Source organism: Rhinopithecus bieti, unplaced genomic scaffold (assembly GCF_001698545.2).
Source record: "Rhinopithecus bieti isolate Rb0 unplaced genomic scaffold, ASM169854v2 scaffold_32012, whole genome shotgun sequence".
Taxonomy (NCBI): domain Eukaryota; kingdom Metazoa; phylum Chordata; class Mammalia; order Primates; family Cercopithecidae; genus Rhinopithecus; species Rhinopithecus bieti.
This window is the reverse complement of record NW_016814432.1, coordinates 3,760,319-3,777,708: the sequence shown is the minus strand read 5'-3', so window position 1 is coordinate 3,777,708 and position 17,390 is coordinate 3,760,319.

Below are 17,390 nucleotides of genomic sequence, written 5' to 3'. Positions count from 1 at the left end.
CTTTTTTTTGACTGTGAGTGTGTGACAGCAAAGAAGCAAAGAACACAGTGGTTGGTTACAAGCACAGTACCGTTCGGTATCACTGCCTCGATGCGCAGTGAGACAACAGCTGTTTGACCCACCACCGCACGTGCACAGTGGTGTAAATGTCAGCACAGAATAAAAGACATCTAAAAAGTTCTTCATCACTTTGACTATTTCAGCACCGTGTGTTTGTTACCCATCATTCCCATCAAAGAAGGCTCCTTTGATGAATCATTTATCTGATACGAGATGAAAACAAGAAAATGCACACATATGTTTATTGCGGCACTATTCACAATAGCAAAGACTTGGAACCAACACAAATGTCCATCAGTGACAGACTGGATTAAGAAAATGTGGCACATATACACCATGGAATACTATGCAGCCATAAAAAAGGATGAGTTCATGTCCTTTGTAGGGACACGGATGAAGCTGGAAACCATCATTCTGAGCAAACAATCACAAGGACAGTAAACCAAACACCACATGTTCTCACTCATAGGTGGGAATTGAACAATGAGAACACGTGGACACAGGGAGGGGAACATCACACAGCGGGGCCTGTTGTGGGGTGGGGGGAGAGGGTAGGGATAGCATTAGGAGATATACCCAACATAAATGACTAGTTAATGGGTGCAGCACACCAACATGGCACATGTATACATATATAACAAATGTACACATTGTGCACATGTACCCTAGAACTTAAAGTATAATTTTTTTAAAAAAAGGAAGGAAATTTGGCTGGGCACAGTGGCTGACACCTGTAATCTCTACACTTTGGGATGCCAAAGTCGGTGGATCACCTGAGGTCAGGAGTTTGAGACCAGCTTGACCAATATGGTGAAACCCAATCTGAAAAAAAAGAAAAGCAGTAAGTCCAGCTTCCATTTATAAGCCAAAAGTACAATTGTGCAGACAAGATATTAATACAATCTTCATGTTTGCAGCTGAGGCTTTCATCCAACAGGTCACAGTATTGATGGACAGTGGCAGCCCCACTTTACCCCTTTACCCCTTTACTTTCCAAATCCCTTTACCATTATGTAATGGCCTTCTTTGTCTCTTTTGATCTTTGATGGTTTAAAGTGTGTTTTATCAGAGACTAGGATTGCAACCCCTGCTTTTTTTTTGTTCTCCATTTGCTTGGTAGATCTTCCTCCATCCCTTTATTTTGAGACTTTGCAACCAGTAGACATTCAGCAAAGCCAGCTCTACAGGGCTCCATTCTTCGTTCAGCTGTTGTGTTCTTACCCAGCCTATGCAATATGATAACTTACTCCATAAGATGCTTCCATGGTTCCTTCATGTCTAGTTTGAAAAGCCGTAACAATTTTGGGGTTTTTAAGGAGCTCATCAAATCTATGTTTAAAATACTCAATTCCCTTTTTCCTTAAACTCTGAATGTTTTGTCCAAAAATAATATCACAATTTAACTAGCACCATAATATAATTTGGAATTTTTTCTGTTGTGTCAGGCACAATAAGGTAAATTCTTAATGCCTATAGAGCTGACGTCCATCACATTTTCACTGCGTATTTACAATTTCACACAGTTTCTTGGGATTAGACTTCTCCTTTCGTAACTCAGAGAATGCTCTGATACAGCAATTCAGTCCTCTTTGGCATCTTTACACATAAGATACTGCACACTGAGAAAGCAAATCTTCTAATGTCCCTTTGGAAAGTCCATGACCCATCCTTAAATATAACAAAAAATGTGTTATAAATAAATTTCATTTTATTTTAGAATAAGATAATAGATTCTAGAATTGTAATAGTTTTAGACAGAATTATAAAATTTATAAAAGAGTTCAGAAAAAATAGGAGAATGCTACTGAAACAAGACAAAAATCATACTTTGTGTCATGTTTCTGCACAGTTGCAAAGAAACTGCTGGGATTTCAAAATAACAATTTATAAAGATGATGGTAGACACAGGGAAAGATCGCAAGAACGTAGTGGAGGTACCAAGAACAAACTGAGTTCATCTCTGAAGATGTGCCTTGAACACATCAACCCTACTAAGAAGGTTCTGGAGAACATAAGAACACACAAGCACATGTTTCACTAGCCATCATGCAACATCTTCACACGCCACGTGTCGTAGCCTCTGGAAAACCCTAGGGCACTCTCATGTGAGACTGATGGTGAAAAGGGGAAATACTGTCTTAGTATTATTATGAAATAGTTTCAACCTCACAGACCCCTGAGAGGGTCATAGAGACCCCAGGGACCCACAGACCACATCATGAGAACACTGTTCTAGATGACTTCCTTTGATCTTAAAGGCAGAATCCAGGAAGAGAAAAGAAAAAAGAAAAAAAAAAAAACATCAAGGCCCAGGGAGCCTGGGCTTTCCCACAGCCTTGGGGCTTCCAACCAGGGTTGGGAGGTGCATTCTTTACCAGGAAGAGCCTCCTCCACACTCAGAAGCTTTCTGCAGCTGCAGGCTTCCAAACCAGAAAGGACATTCAAGGCAGCCACACAGCACGCTTGCTTCTCTGCAGCTTTCTCTCCGTTCCTGGGGACATGTTCCACCTCACTGTCAACCCCTCACATGTGCACGCCATTCTGGAGATGGGTCATAAACATTTGAACTATATTGGCTCAATAATGGGGACATTTTGGCTCCAGACTGTGCTGAACTTTGCCCATTCCAGAAATATCCCGTAAGACATTCCCAAGGCACCGAATGATGCAAACCACATTTATCCACTTACCATGGACAAAAATGTGACTGCAAAGCAGAACCTCAGCTTCTTCCCAGATAAAAGAGATGCTGTGGACGGTGTTCATAATACAAAACTTCCCTTTCCCCTTACTTGAAAACAACTTCCCGTGGCTCACGACAGACTCTTCCCGTTTTAAGAATGATTTAGTTTAGAATCAGTATCAAGCACCTCCTCTACCCTCTGCCCTTACACACGGGAGCAGGATATGGTCCAGCAGATGGCGTCATCCCCATGCTTCAGGAGTTTTGCAAATAATAATATTAACAAGCGTAGCAGAAAAGCAGCAGTAACATGTCTGCGTCACTTATTATAGGCATAGTCATCGAGCATTAGCATTTATTCTGCACATACTTTTTTAAAATTCCGCAATTTATTGGCATAGGACAGTGAGCCGTCATTCAACCCAGTCTCCTTAAGCAGTATTCCTCTTTCTATTTAATTAGCCAGCTCTCTATCTGGATTAGTGTGCTCTGGCTTCCACAACAAATACCACACACTGGGGGCTTAGACAACAAGCATTTATCCTCTCACAGTCCTGGAGGCTGGAAGTCTGATACCAAGATGTGGGCAGGGTTGGTTTCTCCTGGGGCTCCTCTCCTTGGCTTGCAGATGGTGTCTTCTCTCTGTGTCTTCAAATGACCTTCCCTCTTTGTGTATCTGTGTCCTCGTTTCTTCTCCTTATAAGGACAGCATCTAAATTGGATTAGGGCTCACCAAAAGGCCTCATTTTAACCCAATTGCCTCTTTTAAGACTCTATCTCTAAATACAGTCACATCCTGAGGTCCTGAAGGTTAGGGCTTCAACGTATGAGCTCCGGGAGGCCAAATCTAACCCCTAACATCATCTCTCCTGCATCCTTCAGTGTTCTCGTACATTTTCTCAGGGAAGGCTGGGCAGTAAACGTTATCAGCCTTGTTCACCCATGAATCAACAGCCTTGGCAAAGATTTCTGGCATGCAGCAATGGTTCCATAAATATTTGCTGAAAAGATGAAAGTTTTATGAATGTTCACTTGTAGATTCATCAGCATCACAAACATAAAAATATTAAAACCTCAGAATCCTATTCAAGTGACTCCATTCTATATATTATAGTAAGAAACAATCATCTATTCTCATATAAAGCATCCCAAATAATTGGATCCGAAAGATTGTTACACGATGCAATTATTAAGTTTTAAATTATTTTCTGAGTGGTAACTCAAAACAATTCTATGAATTTACTTAATGTCTTTACCTTTGTTAAGGTAAGAGAACTAAATAAACTTTTAAAGTGTGATTTTCAGAATGAATAATAATTTACCAGGTTGCTAACTGAAGTCAAGTTTATTTGAAACTGTGCCGTCCATGGACTAAAGCCTTCCATATTGATAAGTAATTCTGCATGTGAACACACACTTTCACAAACCACGGCATGTGCAGATTAAAGGAAAAGAGTTTTGGGTCAAAATTTCCCCACATATGCTCTCAAGCAATATAATTTATTATGTAAATGAGCTCCTCTAAAGCGTAAATGTTTAAAGCAGGAAATTAAGCAAATCTGGGTTGTTGGGTTTTTTTCTCTGCCTCTCTAAATTTTCTCAAGGCATACAGCAAAGTCAGGACATTTATATCTTCCATTCCATGAACTCATAAACATCTGCATTTGCATCTGGAATTATATGGCCTGCGTATCTAAACCGAAATTCATCCGCACGCTGTATCTGGAAAACTATTCATCACAAAGAAAAGTATTGCAAAATGTAGCTAGCTTCTTGAATGTCATGGAAAAAATTCTTTTAAAAAAATAAATAAATAAAAGTTGTTCTGAACTCTGCAGAACTGGCAGGAAACTGAAGAAGTCCAGGATTTTTCTCTGCTGATTTTAGTCTTCTTAAATACCAGGGAGCCTTAAAATACCTTCATTGGGGGCAACAGAGAGAAACAGAAATAGCAGCATTGTGTCGGCCACAGTGGGCCGTCCCATTCTCACAGCAGCCTGCAAACAATCTCTCGTGCCACGTTTAGGGAAAAACACAATTTTAGGAAATCCAAACAACCTGTAAACCCACTGACCTGCAGATAACCTATTCAGCAACAATGAAACTTGAAAAAAGTAAAAGGGAAAGGAAGCTTACAAAGGAAAAAGAAAGCTTTCCTATCTCAGGAACCAAGTCAAAACCTCAGATATTTCATATCCCTGCCTTCACGGGTCTGCTCTGGTTCTGAAGTCCCATTGAGTAATTTACCTGCGCTATGGAAGTCACTGTGGAGGACAGTTCAGCACTGTGGCTCTGAAGTGCAGGGAATGCCACACACACGGTTAACGCAGAGCACCAGGTCTCTAGGACACAGACGAACCTTGAGTTGAATTTCACCTCAAAAGCATAGAGGAGCATCAAGGTGGTTGTTTGCTAAATGCTCAAGCACTGCAGGAAATCATGCAAAGAAAATTATGGAGCTTGTGGGCCCTTCCCAAGTAAGAAGACACCTCAGAGAAAGAAGATTGTCATGGCTCTTAGTGCAGACCATAGGAGGCAAAGATCCACATACAAACAGGGGCAAAAATCAAATATGTGTGGACTTTTCCTAGAACCCTCCGTTGGCTGTATGAAAAGGCAGATGCCAGATGCCCCTCCATTCTGAATTTCATTCAAAACAAAAAGTATTTCAGAATTTTGTTTCCACATTCAAATCACGATGACCTAGAAAACCACAAAAACTTTGACTTGTTTGTTTGTTTTACTTCTCTCTTTGCTCCAGGGACAGAGGCATTTTTTAAAAATAAGGAAAATAGCAAAGCATGGTGGCTCATGCCTGTAACCCTAGTGCTTTCAGAGGCCAAGGCAGAGGGATCACTTGAGGCCAGGAATTCAAGACCAGCCTGGGCAACATAGTGAGGTCCCCACCTCTACAAAAGAATTGAAAATTATCTGGGCAGGGTTGTGCACACTGGGAGTCCCAGTTACTCATGAGGTTGAGGCAGGAGGATCACTTGAGCCTAGGAGGTTGAGGCTGAGGTGAGCTAGGATCGTGCCACTGCACTCCAGCCGGGGTGACAGAGATACCATCTCTAAAAATAAATAAAATAAAATAAGGAAATTAGTAAACTTTCATCAAGGTATTAATATCTATACCAAAATAAAGAGGTCAGCTCTAGGCCTTGGAATAACAAGCCTAAAGAAGCAGTGTTCACTCAAAATCAAAGCAGGGAAACCTAAGAGTTTTTTTAAAGAAGCTTTTTACATGAGAGAGGTTTGAAGCAAAAATGAGGGTGTCCAGAGAACAGAGAAGACCCTAGAGGAAAAAGCACTGGTTGTGTCATCAGTTGCCAAATACTAAAGACCAAAAGAGGGAGCAGACCCCTCCAGGCTGTCCCTTGGGTGGTGGAAGCCCAACACCAGTAACCCCTCACCCTAGAAGGTGTTCATCTTGAGGAAACCAGGTGCACAAGACATGGCCCAGCCCAGGCCAACCCACAGAAGGCTCAGTCCGCTGGGGGAAGAGAGCGCCCCACGGTTCCAGTGCCCATCCCCACCCCTTCCACTTCTGATGAAAGGGAGCCCTGAGCTAGCCCACCACCCATCCACACCTCACCGAGGCCTCCTTAAAGGACGATCCTCCACTCACAGCAGTCTCCTTAAAGGATGGTCCCTAGGGCAGACATCTTCCGTTTACCCTATGTATTTATGTATTTATTTATTATTTATTTTTGAGACCGGGGCTCTGCCACCCAGCCTGGCATACAGTGGCACAACCTTGGCTCACTGCAGCCTCAACTGCCCAGGCTCAAGTGATCTTCTTACCTCAGCCTCCCAAGTAGCTGGGACTACAGACACACGCCATCACGCCCAGCTAACTTTTTAAAATTCTTTGTAGAGATGGGATGTGGCTATGTTACCCAGGCTTGTCTCAAACTCCTGGACTCAAGTGATCCTCCCCACTCAGCCTCGCAAAGTGCCAGGATTTACAGGCATGAGCTACGATGCCCAGCCACATCTTCTAGTTTAAGAGGAAGATAGTACAATCTTGGAATTGTAAAACACAGATTGGAAAATCTCAAGTTGGAAAAGAGAAACAAGGAGAATTTATGCTCACTCCCCAATAAACCAATGTTTATATTCTAAGCAGTTTACTGGTAATTGTTAGACATTTTGTGACCAATGGTCCACCCCATGCAGTGGAACCATAAAACGATTCCCCCGATCCGCCTTAAGTTATAATAATTAAGCCAGATGGATTGTGAATGCCTCATAGATACCAATAAGACCCACTGTCATAAACTGTAACCCGTCATCAGGTCTCTCCATCCATGTGCCAGAGACCCTCAGGAACAGGAAAATGAAGCTCCATGGTAAAAATCAGAACACACCAGCCCCCTCTGTGCCTTCCTCACTATTGCTTCTGAAATGAAGCTTCCTCCACTCACAGGAAAAATATTACTTTTTTGTCTCAGTTTCTTTGAAATCTTTTCAACTTGACCAAAGGAGACACATTAAGAACTAATACTTCATCCCCAATTTCCAGCCCCTCCTCCCTCACCTATTTTTCAATATATTTGCTTCACTCACTCAAATGAAATTGCCAAAACTTCACAGGTTCCAGATCAGGACGAATGGCAAGAAAGAAGGTAGAAGTCACCAGGCATTGCCACAGAGACCTGAGAAACTTGCTCATATTCTGTCACCCTCTGTAGATGAGGACTACCCAGATCTCCTGAAAACCACGTTTTGCACCCACAGTCAAAAAACTGAGGATGACCTAGGCTTTGCGCAATCTGACTGCATTGCATTCTGACAGTCCTCAAGGAGAGGGGAGAGGAAATTACTCAGACCCTGAAAAAGCATCTTTGCTGAGACAGGGAAAGCCAGGGGAGGTTTTATAGTAAGGTCTATAATAGAACACTGGGACGGGATAGGGTAGTTTTTCGCCTCAGGCTGCACTGCTAATAAAAGCGCAGGCCAGCCCGCTGTTTGTAAGTGCCATGGACTATGATGTCAGAATTCATTATGCACACAGGGGCTATTTACTGCCTCATAAACTTGTAGACAGGGAAATTGTTGGAGAAAAAACAGTTTCCAAAGCTTCAATGCAATCATTCATTGGGCAGTTCCCCCCAAGGACCACCAAGTCCATCTTCAAGGACTTTTTTGGCCGAAAGCAAAGTCCTGTGTCCAGAGTAGTAAAAACTCCCGGGTTGGTTCTATTTTGAGTACTTATGCCATATCTAAGCCAGGGTTGGGCCAGGTTGAAGGGTACATCTTTAAGGGAAAGATGCTTGTCTAGAGCCCCACGGCTGTGCCCAGCAGACACTCAACATGGCTAAGGTGAGAAGGGGGAGGAGGAGAGAGAAGGGTAAGAAAGGAAGGGAGCAGAGGCAGAACATCCCCTACATTATTAGTCCTCTTGGTATGGGGACAGGCAAATAGCCCCTCATCAAGGCCAACTCTTTAAAACTCAGTTTCAACTGACAATATCTATTAGGCACCACCATGTAGTGTGTTAGAGACACAGCACCCAAAACTGGGCCTGGCACCTGGTAGGCACTCAAAACATATTTGCTGAATGAATGGTGAACAAAGAAATGCCACCCCTTGGACGCCTGTAGTCCCAGCTACTCGGGAGGCTGAGGCAGGAGAATGGCATGAACCCAGAAGGCGGAGCTTGCAGTAAGCAGAGATCACACCACTGCACTCCAGCCTGGGTAACAGAGCAAGACTCCAGCTCAAAAAAAAAAGAAAAAAGAAAAAGAAAAAGAAATGCCACTCCATTCTCCAGCCTAAAGTAAAGGTGACTATATTAGTCCATTTTCGTGCTGCTGAAAAAGACATATCCAAGACTGGGCGATTTGCAAAAGAAAGAGGTTTAACAGACTTACAGTTCCACATGGTGGGGGAGGCCTTGCAATCATGGCAAACGACAAGGAGGAGCAAGTCACGTCTTACATGGATAGCAACAGGCAAAGAGAGCGCACTTGTGCGGGGAAACTCCCCCTTATACAGCCATCAGATCTCGTGAGACTTACTATCAGGAGAATAGCACAAGAAAGACCTACCCCCACAATTCATTTCCCTCGCACCGGGTCCCTCCCACAACATGTGGGAATGCAAGATGAGATTTGGGTGGGGACACAGCCAAACCATATCAGTGACAAATATATCCAAATACTACCCTTCTAAGACAGGCATGGTTACACACACCTGTAATCTCGGCACGTAAGAGACTGAAGCAGGAGGATCACTTGAGCCCAGGATTTTGAGGATGCGGTGATTTATGATTATGTGACTGCACTCCAACCTGGTGTGCAGAGTGAGACCCCATGTTTAATTAAAAAAAACACTACCCTTCTGGGAGAAAATGCAAGTGCTCTTCCCCAGCCATCAGTGTTTCTGAAGGAGCATTGGAAATTATCCTTAGTCCATCAAAAATACTGTCTATTTACTGAATGAATAGCCTACCACTGGATTCTCCCCTTGTCTGATAAGCTGATTCCTTCATATTCACTATCCATTTCTGCTTCTTTAAGCAAGGAAATAAGAAACAAAGTATTCTTATTTGAGACAATAAATACTATCTGTGTCTATCTTAAACTCACAGCCAACATAATACTTAATGATGAAGTACTAGGAACATTCTCATCAAATCAAGGGACAATAAAATACTGTCACCAATATCATTTACCACTGTCTAGGCCAATGCAATAAAACATGAAACAAAAATAAGAGGCACAATGCTTGGCAGAACCTCCCAAAACATGTTCTTTGGAACACTACTTCTCTGGAATGTTAAATAGAGTCAAACAGTTTCTTAACTATCCCAACTTTTGCTATGAGTCTCCAAGAGCGGAAATGTTATCCAGTGTCTCCCAACTCTTTTAACATGGAATTGATTTTTGTCCCAGAGAATATTAAAAGTCTCATGTTCCTTGGAACACTCTTTGGGAAACTCCAACGACATCTGTTTTTGATCTTCAGATATTTTCATTTATGTATTTAGTCAAATATACCTAACTTCTGTGAACAAAGGCTGTAGTTAAGAACAAGGGCTTTAGAGTCACAAAAACCAGGATTTAAATCCACATCCTTTCCTGACTAAAGGACTGAGAGAAGGTAGCTTTATCTTTCTTCACCTTCAATTTTTTCATTTGTGAAATGGAAATTATGATATCTACCTTACAAAATGTTGTGACTATTAGCTTAGATTACATATAGATGATTGCTTATCCGTGGGCATTTTTAAAAATTTAAACTAAAACAACAATGAGATACTACCTCTGTTATGAAATAATTGAAGCGGAAAAGGATGCAGGGAGATGGGTCCTCTCTTATCAGGGCTAGTGAGGCTGGAAATTGTTACCATTGTCGGAGAAAGAAATTGGACAGTTTAATCAAAAACCTTAAAATTATTCACATCTGCTGCTCCAGTAATTTCATGTCTAAGAAACAAAAAAATGACAAAGATGTTTATTGAAGCTTTTTAATAGTAATGAGATATTGGAAAGAACATAAATCAATGACATAACTCACACTCTAGGTACTGGATACTTGTCACTTGTTGATGACCCCATTGAGGTATTTCCTATTGTGTGCAGTCTTGTAGGAAGGCAGTGCCGGCCCACCCGGAAACCAGGGGAGCAGAGCCTTTCTTCTCCCCAGAACAGCCAGGGGCAGGCATCTAAGGCAGATTTGCCCAGTCACTGTCTCAATCCCAGCACTTTGAATTCTGAGTGAGTAAAGAATTCTTAGTTATAAATTATAAATCCTCTATCAATGTCCTGTGTGTGCATGTGTGTAATAACACACTTTTATAAGTCTCACGGAGGTGTATTTAAGGACTCTTTTCAAAAAGTCTTTTGGTTCTGTAAATAATTATCTCAATAATACAGAGGGAGGTTATCCATGTCATTTATTTCTGTCCTTATCTTTATTACATTCTTCCTTCCTGAATGCAGAAGACGTTAACCGTGCACCCCGCCACCTCCCCACTGTCTTGGGAATTTTCTACATGAAGAGTTCTGTCTCCCAAAGTGGAACCCAGAAACTCACCTTCCCAGCCTCCTGCCATCAGAATTCACACATGCAACCCAGACTCTGCTGATCAGACCCATCCATGTGAGACTTCTGCTCAAAAGAAAGCAGCATGAGGAGCCAGGCACCATCCCTGGCATGTGGAACCTCCATGCTGGCCAGGGTGACCTTAGGGGACCCTGGCATCGACAGCCAGTGTTCACAGTGCTTGGTGGCGGCAATGACTATAGACGGATATTTCTGCAGCTGTTTTGTGGTCGAGTTTGGTGTTATTACTGGTGATGCAGACTTGAAAACTGACTCTATGGTCCTCCCAAAGAATCAGGGCATGTGCGTCCTTTAGTAAGTGCATTTTCTGCTGAATCTAGCCAATATGGGCTCTGTGGCTTTTAAGTAGGAACTCAGACTAACACACTGTTTCTTTGGGTTTGTTCTGCTGTCTTTGTTCTACCTTCTGGATTTAAATATTAGCTTCTTTGTTATCAATTTTTCTTAATTTCTGATCATTGGTTTCAAAGTTATAAATTTCCTTTGAAGTAAGGCTTTAGCTGCACTTTGACATGATGTGTTTTCTGTGTCAGCAGCTCTTAATTTCCCTTGTGATAAGCTTTTAAACTCAATTGTTATTTCATGATTTGGGGGTTTTTTGGCGGAGGAGGAATGCTCCCAAACGTGTTTTTAGGCTGTTATTTTTATGTCCTTGTAATAAGCATCTAAATTTAATGCACTGTGATGAGTAAATGTAGTTCAGATGATGTTAATTCTTTGGAATGTATTGAGATTTCCTTCGTAGCCTAGTACATGGTCGATTTTTTTGAGCATTTCTTACGTGCTCAAAAAAATATGCCTAGTCTGTATTCATTACCACTGGTTTCCAAATTGAGTTCAGCTGACAGGCTACATCAGACTCATATGAATCACTGTTTAAAAACAGAGTGCCCTAGACCTCACCCGAAACTACTGCATCTCAATCTCTGAGGTAAGGCTCTAGCATCTGTGTGTAACCAGCACCACAGGGAACTCTAATGACAATTTTAGGAGACAATATCCTTTACTCCTACCCCACTGGGCCCTCATGTTCAGACAGGATCAGACTTCAGATGTATAATTTCAGACAAATAGGATCCTAACATCTTAAAGAAAGAGATTTCACATCCTCTTATGCTAAGTTTTTCTGACATTCGAGGTCATCTATATTAGATTACTCATCCTTATCTCCACCCTAAATGCCTCGAGCTAATATATCAACCCATCACTGTCTATTTGACAGGCACAGATGCATGCTCCTTCCTTCCTAAAGACTCAGATTCCATTTATTAATCCCATGAGACATGTAAGACCCTGAGATCGTGTGATGTAGGGGAGTTTAACCCCCATTCCCCTCTTCGCAGGCACATCCTGAGTAGTCCAGGTCAGCCCCACCACACTTGTCTATGATTGGCATAGATAATCTACGAGTGTCTTTTCCCAGGAGACTGTCACTGGTCCTAGGAGAAGCATGGATCTAAACTGGCCCCAAAAAGTAAAGAGAGGAGAACCTTCATGCCACTGTTAAAAGATAGAATTTTTTTTCCTATTTTTAACCTTCTGGATAAAAACAACAAAAGCACATACTTTCTTTTTTCTTTTTTTTTTTTGAGACGGAGTCTCGCACTGTCGCCCAGGCTGGAGTGCAGTGGCCGGATCTCGGCTCACTGCAAGCTCTGCCTTCCGGGTTTACGCCATTCTCCTGCCTCAGCCTCCCGAGTAGCTGGGACTACAGGCGCCCGCCACCTCGCCCGGCTAGTTTTTTGTATTTTTTAGTAGAGACGGGGTTTCACCGTATTAGCCAGGATGGTCTTGATCTCCTGACCTCGTGAGCCGCCCGTCTCGGCCTCCCAAAGTGCTGGGATTACAGGCTTGAGCCACCGCGCCCGGCCCAACAAAAGCACATACTTTCAATGACACTATCTTACAACCAGAACATAAATGAGTTCTAGGATGAAATGGATTCTGTAACCATCAAAGTAGAAAATTAGAAAGAATTTCAGTCCTTGGTGATACCATTGGGCTGCTAACACAACCCACTCCAAAACTTGCCCAACTCCAAGACTTCCTGCTCCTTGAGATAATGACTTAATGTTCCTGTCTCCATAACCAGGGATTTCTGTTGATTGCAGCCTAAAGCATCCTACCTGATATGCTTCGTTCTCTTTCACTGTGGGTTAAACATTCAACAAGCCACTTTGGATTTGGGAGGTATGAATCTTTCACCTACTCAGACAACTAAAATCTCTCTTCAACCTTCTCAAAACCTAATGCTTCTCAACCCTGTAAGCTCTCATCATAAGTGCCCTCCTTTGTCCCTTTAATCAGTCACAGTTCTCTTCTGTATCATGCAAGGTTCCAGGTCCTCCCCTAGGATGCTGAATTCCAGAACTGGATGCATTATCTAGCACGGTTTGGATACTGCCAAACTTTACAAGAATTTCCTCCAATCTGTCACATACGTAATGCTATGGCCAGATTTCAGGGGCCACAGAGTTCAGCAATAATGTGACTCTGAAATGGAAAAAGTCCACATATCTACAAACGGGTGCCATTTAAATTTGAGTGGCTCATGTGGAAATGGAGACAGTCAGGTGCTGCGGAAAGCACAGCAAGTTACTGTGGCTGTAACAGAATGGTGAGTATTTCAGGGGTGACTGCCTAGGAAGAGTCCAAGAGTCAGACATGGTCACTGTGTATCAACACTCTCTCTGTCTGAACAACCAGCATCTAGAGTGGAGAAGGGCAATGGGGGAGGTTCCCTGGTCCCCTGATGTCCATTGAATGTCCCAAGGGCATTTCTTAGGGCCTTTGCATGTCCTGCTCCCTCTGCCTCCGACCTTTCCATAGCTAGCTCCTCTCCATTCTCAAGTCTCAGACCAATGTCTTCCCAGAGAAGGCTTTCCTGGGATGTCCATTTGTCTATCACATCACCCTCATTTACCATCATGATGGACTGACTTTCTTGTTTATGTACTGTCCGTCCTCATACCACTTCTTTCTATCTGAAAGCTTTTGCATATTTGCTTGTCTGTCCAATCCCCCAAATTTAAGCTTTGAAAGTGGAGACCTTGAATGTTTTCTCTGAATGTTTCCCCTGCACTTAGACCAGTGTCTGGCCAAATAGGCACTTAAAAATATTTGTGGAACTAAGGAATTGGATGATAAAATGAGAAATCCCGGGCCTGTGGCAGCCCCAGCTTCCAAAAATGTTGTCAGCCCCCCATGTCTGTGTCCTCTGCTCCCTCCTGTGCACTGGCCCCAGTCTCTTCCATTGTAAATGGGCTTCACCTAGAAACTAGAGAAGTGATGATGTGGCCATGCAAAGTTCAAAGTATGTATCCTTAATGCTCATAATCCCAGAGAGAAAAGAGTGAGCCTCTCTCTCACTGCCTTTACTAACAATCCCACAGGGAAGGACTCTATGTGACAGAGGGTGACCCTGTGCCTAGACTTGGCCAAGTACTGTGGCAGAAGACAGGTAGAATAGACAGGCATAGGTCACATGACTCTCCACATCTAGGGTGTCATAGCGGTGTGCCTGCACTGGGACAACACCGAGTGGGAGAAACAGAGTTCTCTCTAAGGATATGAACATGCTCTCACCAGTAGAAGGAAGAAATGTCAGGCAAACCAAAGAACCACACATCTGCAAAATTCTCCAGGTACAGCAAGATATTTACATTTGTATCCTGTCTTCCAGCATACTGCTCTCTTTCCAAATTCCCCACGATTAATGTCAATGTCAAACTGCATTGGCCTTAGGGTTGACTTTCAATCTTCCAATGACTCCACTTTTCTTAGTTCCAAAGAGCAAGGGTGACTTCTACCTCTTCCTCTTTAAAAGATTAATATGAAGGTTAATGGGAGATTTGCCAAGTTGTTTATGTTTTCTAGAAAAGACAGTGAATAGCAAGTAAGTGCTGTGCAGGTTATCACATAAAAGAAAATAAATTTAGAATCTTTAAAATAAATTAAATTCTCAAAGTAATATTTAAAACTTTAAAACTAGTTAATATTTATGATATTTTACTACATAAGAAAAATTGGTTAAGGAAAGATGGAGAAAGAATTCTACTTTTGTAATGTGTTTATATTTATATGCAGAGAAACAAAAGATAAATCATGGCTTCATTATGACTCTCATGGACCAAGGCACTTACGCCTTCATGGGTTACTTCATCCCCAAAATATTAAAATTGCATATTTTGAAGGCATTACTATAAAGACAAATATATTAATCTTACTTTTAAAAAAAAGAGCTCATTTAAATGGCAGTCTTGAAGGTAACTTGAGTGATGCAAGTGAACTCCTTGGCATTATTTGAGTAACCTTATTTCCTCTATTTTCATCAATTGAAATTCCACTTTTAACTCAAGGTATACAAGTTAATTGCACTATGTCATTGTGCTAGGAAAGTTTTAAAAAATTAGAAAAGTGAATGAAAACTTGAAGAAAAAGTGGAAATAATAAAGGCCAGAAGAAATGTCTTCAAGTGGTGTTACTGGCACTGCCAGCTCCAATTCTCACTCTGTAGAGACATCCAAAGTCTAGACATCAATCAACTGGCCTCAAAATAATATCCTAGTTAGAAAGTGTTCAGGAATACATTATAATGAATTGGAAACACCCAAAATTGCTTATTATTTTCCATTGCTATGAAATTACACATTCTGGTGTTAGAAAATAAAACAAAGTGAAACAAACAAAATAATAAATTTAGTCTCCAGCCATGCTTATCTACTGTATACAGCTATACTCGTTCCCTTTTTATTAATTCCTATTGCCCTAAAGTGCTTAACTCAACTGCATATTTTTTGTAGCTGATTTACAAATGGAAAGGTTTCCTGTCTCGGATCTCTTCTGAGAGACCTCCAACTGCAGAAAAGTTTTCCATAGGTAGAAACCACAAAACAAAATAAGTTTATTAAGTTCCTTTTTAGCCCAGCTCAGTAAGGCAGATTCCCTCAGCCAACGCCAACATACGCCCTTCCACCTACACCAAGCGTCTTACCAGAGATGGTGATGGATACATAAACCTCCTTTCCAGATGGAAAATTCTCCTAAAGAGAATCTGCCACTCTCTGCCTCTTTCGCTTGCCCCTTTCTCTGACACCAGCACAGAGCCCCGAGTGCATCCTGTCCCCTCACTCAGAGGGTCACCGCTGCCCACAGATTCTACACAGTTCCCTGCCTCCCTCAGCCTCCATCCCCAAATCCTGTCTGCCCAACTGGCCTGCTTAGCTTTCCACACACATTTTGTTCCAAAACATAGGTTTCTGGAGGGTTCGTTTATATTTTCAGGTCCCCAAACAGCCTTCCCTTTCAAGCGAGAAAAAAAACTTTAGGAGCCCCCCTCCCCTTTTGCTGAATGAAAAGCTGACGTATGGGAACCGCTCACAGCTTCTCAGATGGTTGACATGTTTTATAATAGGTCTAGAGTCTTGAAGAGTAAATAGGTGAATCTCTAGCTCATCAAGCAGGTCAGTCTTTTTTTTAATTTTTTTTTTAATTTATTTTAACTAATTAATTTACTTACTTACTTTGAGACAGAGTCTGGCTCTGTTGCCCAGGCTGGAGTGCAGTGGTGCGATCTCGGCTCACCAAACCTCCACCTCCCGGATTCAAGCGATTCTCCTGCCTCAGCCTCACGAGTAGCTGGGATTACAGGAGCGCACCACCATGCTGGCGAATTCTTGCTTTTTCAGTAGAGATGGGGTTTCACTATGTTGCCAGGCTGGTCTCGAACTCCTGACCTCGTGATCCGCCCGCCTCGGCTTCCCAAAGTGCTGGGATTACAGGCGTGAGCCACCGCGCCCGGTCGGTCAGTCTTTTTTAAAGCCAAAAACTAGTCACAGCTGCAACACTCGTTAGCTGAAGTGCTGCTGAAGGCCCCACCAGCATTCTCCCTCGCTAACTAAGAACCAACAAGGACCAAACGAAAGGGACATTTGCTTCTCCCGAAAGTATACTGGCCATCCAACTGGGAAAATTAAATGTTGAATCTATTCTGTGTCCATGCTGATAGGGAAAGCTATTGCGGTAGTAAAGTTTCACCGAACAGGCGGCCAAGTTGAACGTAAAAACACTTTGGCCATCAGCCTGGAGGTGAAACCCAAGCTACAAAAGCCGGTAATTAAAAGAAGAGTGAAAATGATCTGAGATAAAAGCTATTTCATGAGGATCGTTTTAGGAGTAAGAGTTTATATGAATGGTTTATTCAAATGGCTATAAAACTGCAAAGGTGTTTATATATGTAAAATATGCATATTGGAGGAAGTCGGCTGGTAGCTTCACCCTCCTGCGGGAAAATGCAAAGTCCATTACCAATAGTCGGTCTACCGCAGAGAAGTCTGCAAATCCCAGGGGCCTGGAACTCTAAAAAGGCCATTCAAGCCTCAGGTGGACTCCACGTTTCTCCATTTCCCTGCCTTCCGCTTTTCTTTCCTTAACAAGCTTCTTGTAACATTTGCATTTGATGAGGTTCAAGAGGTCACTTCCCCTCTCCTTCTCCGCCCTCCTGGCTCGGCAGAGCGGCCGCGTCCGGACCCCGGTGAAGGCCGTCCAAGCCCGCGGTGCCCGGCGGCGGCTGCGC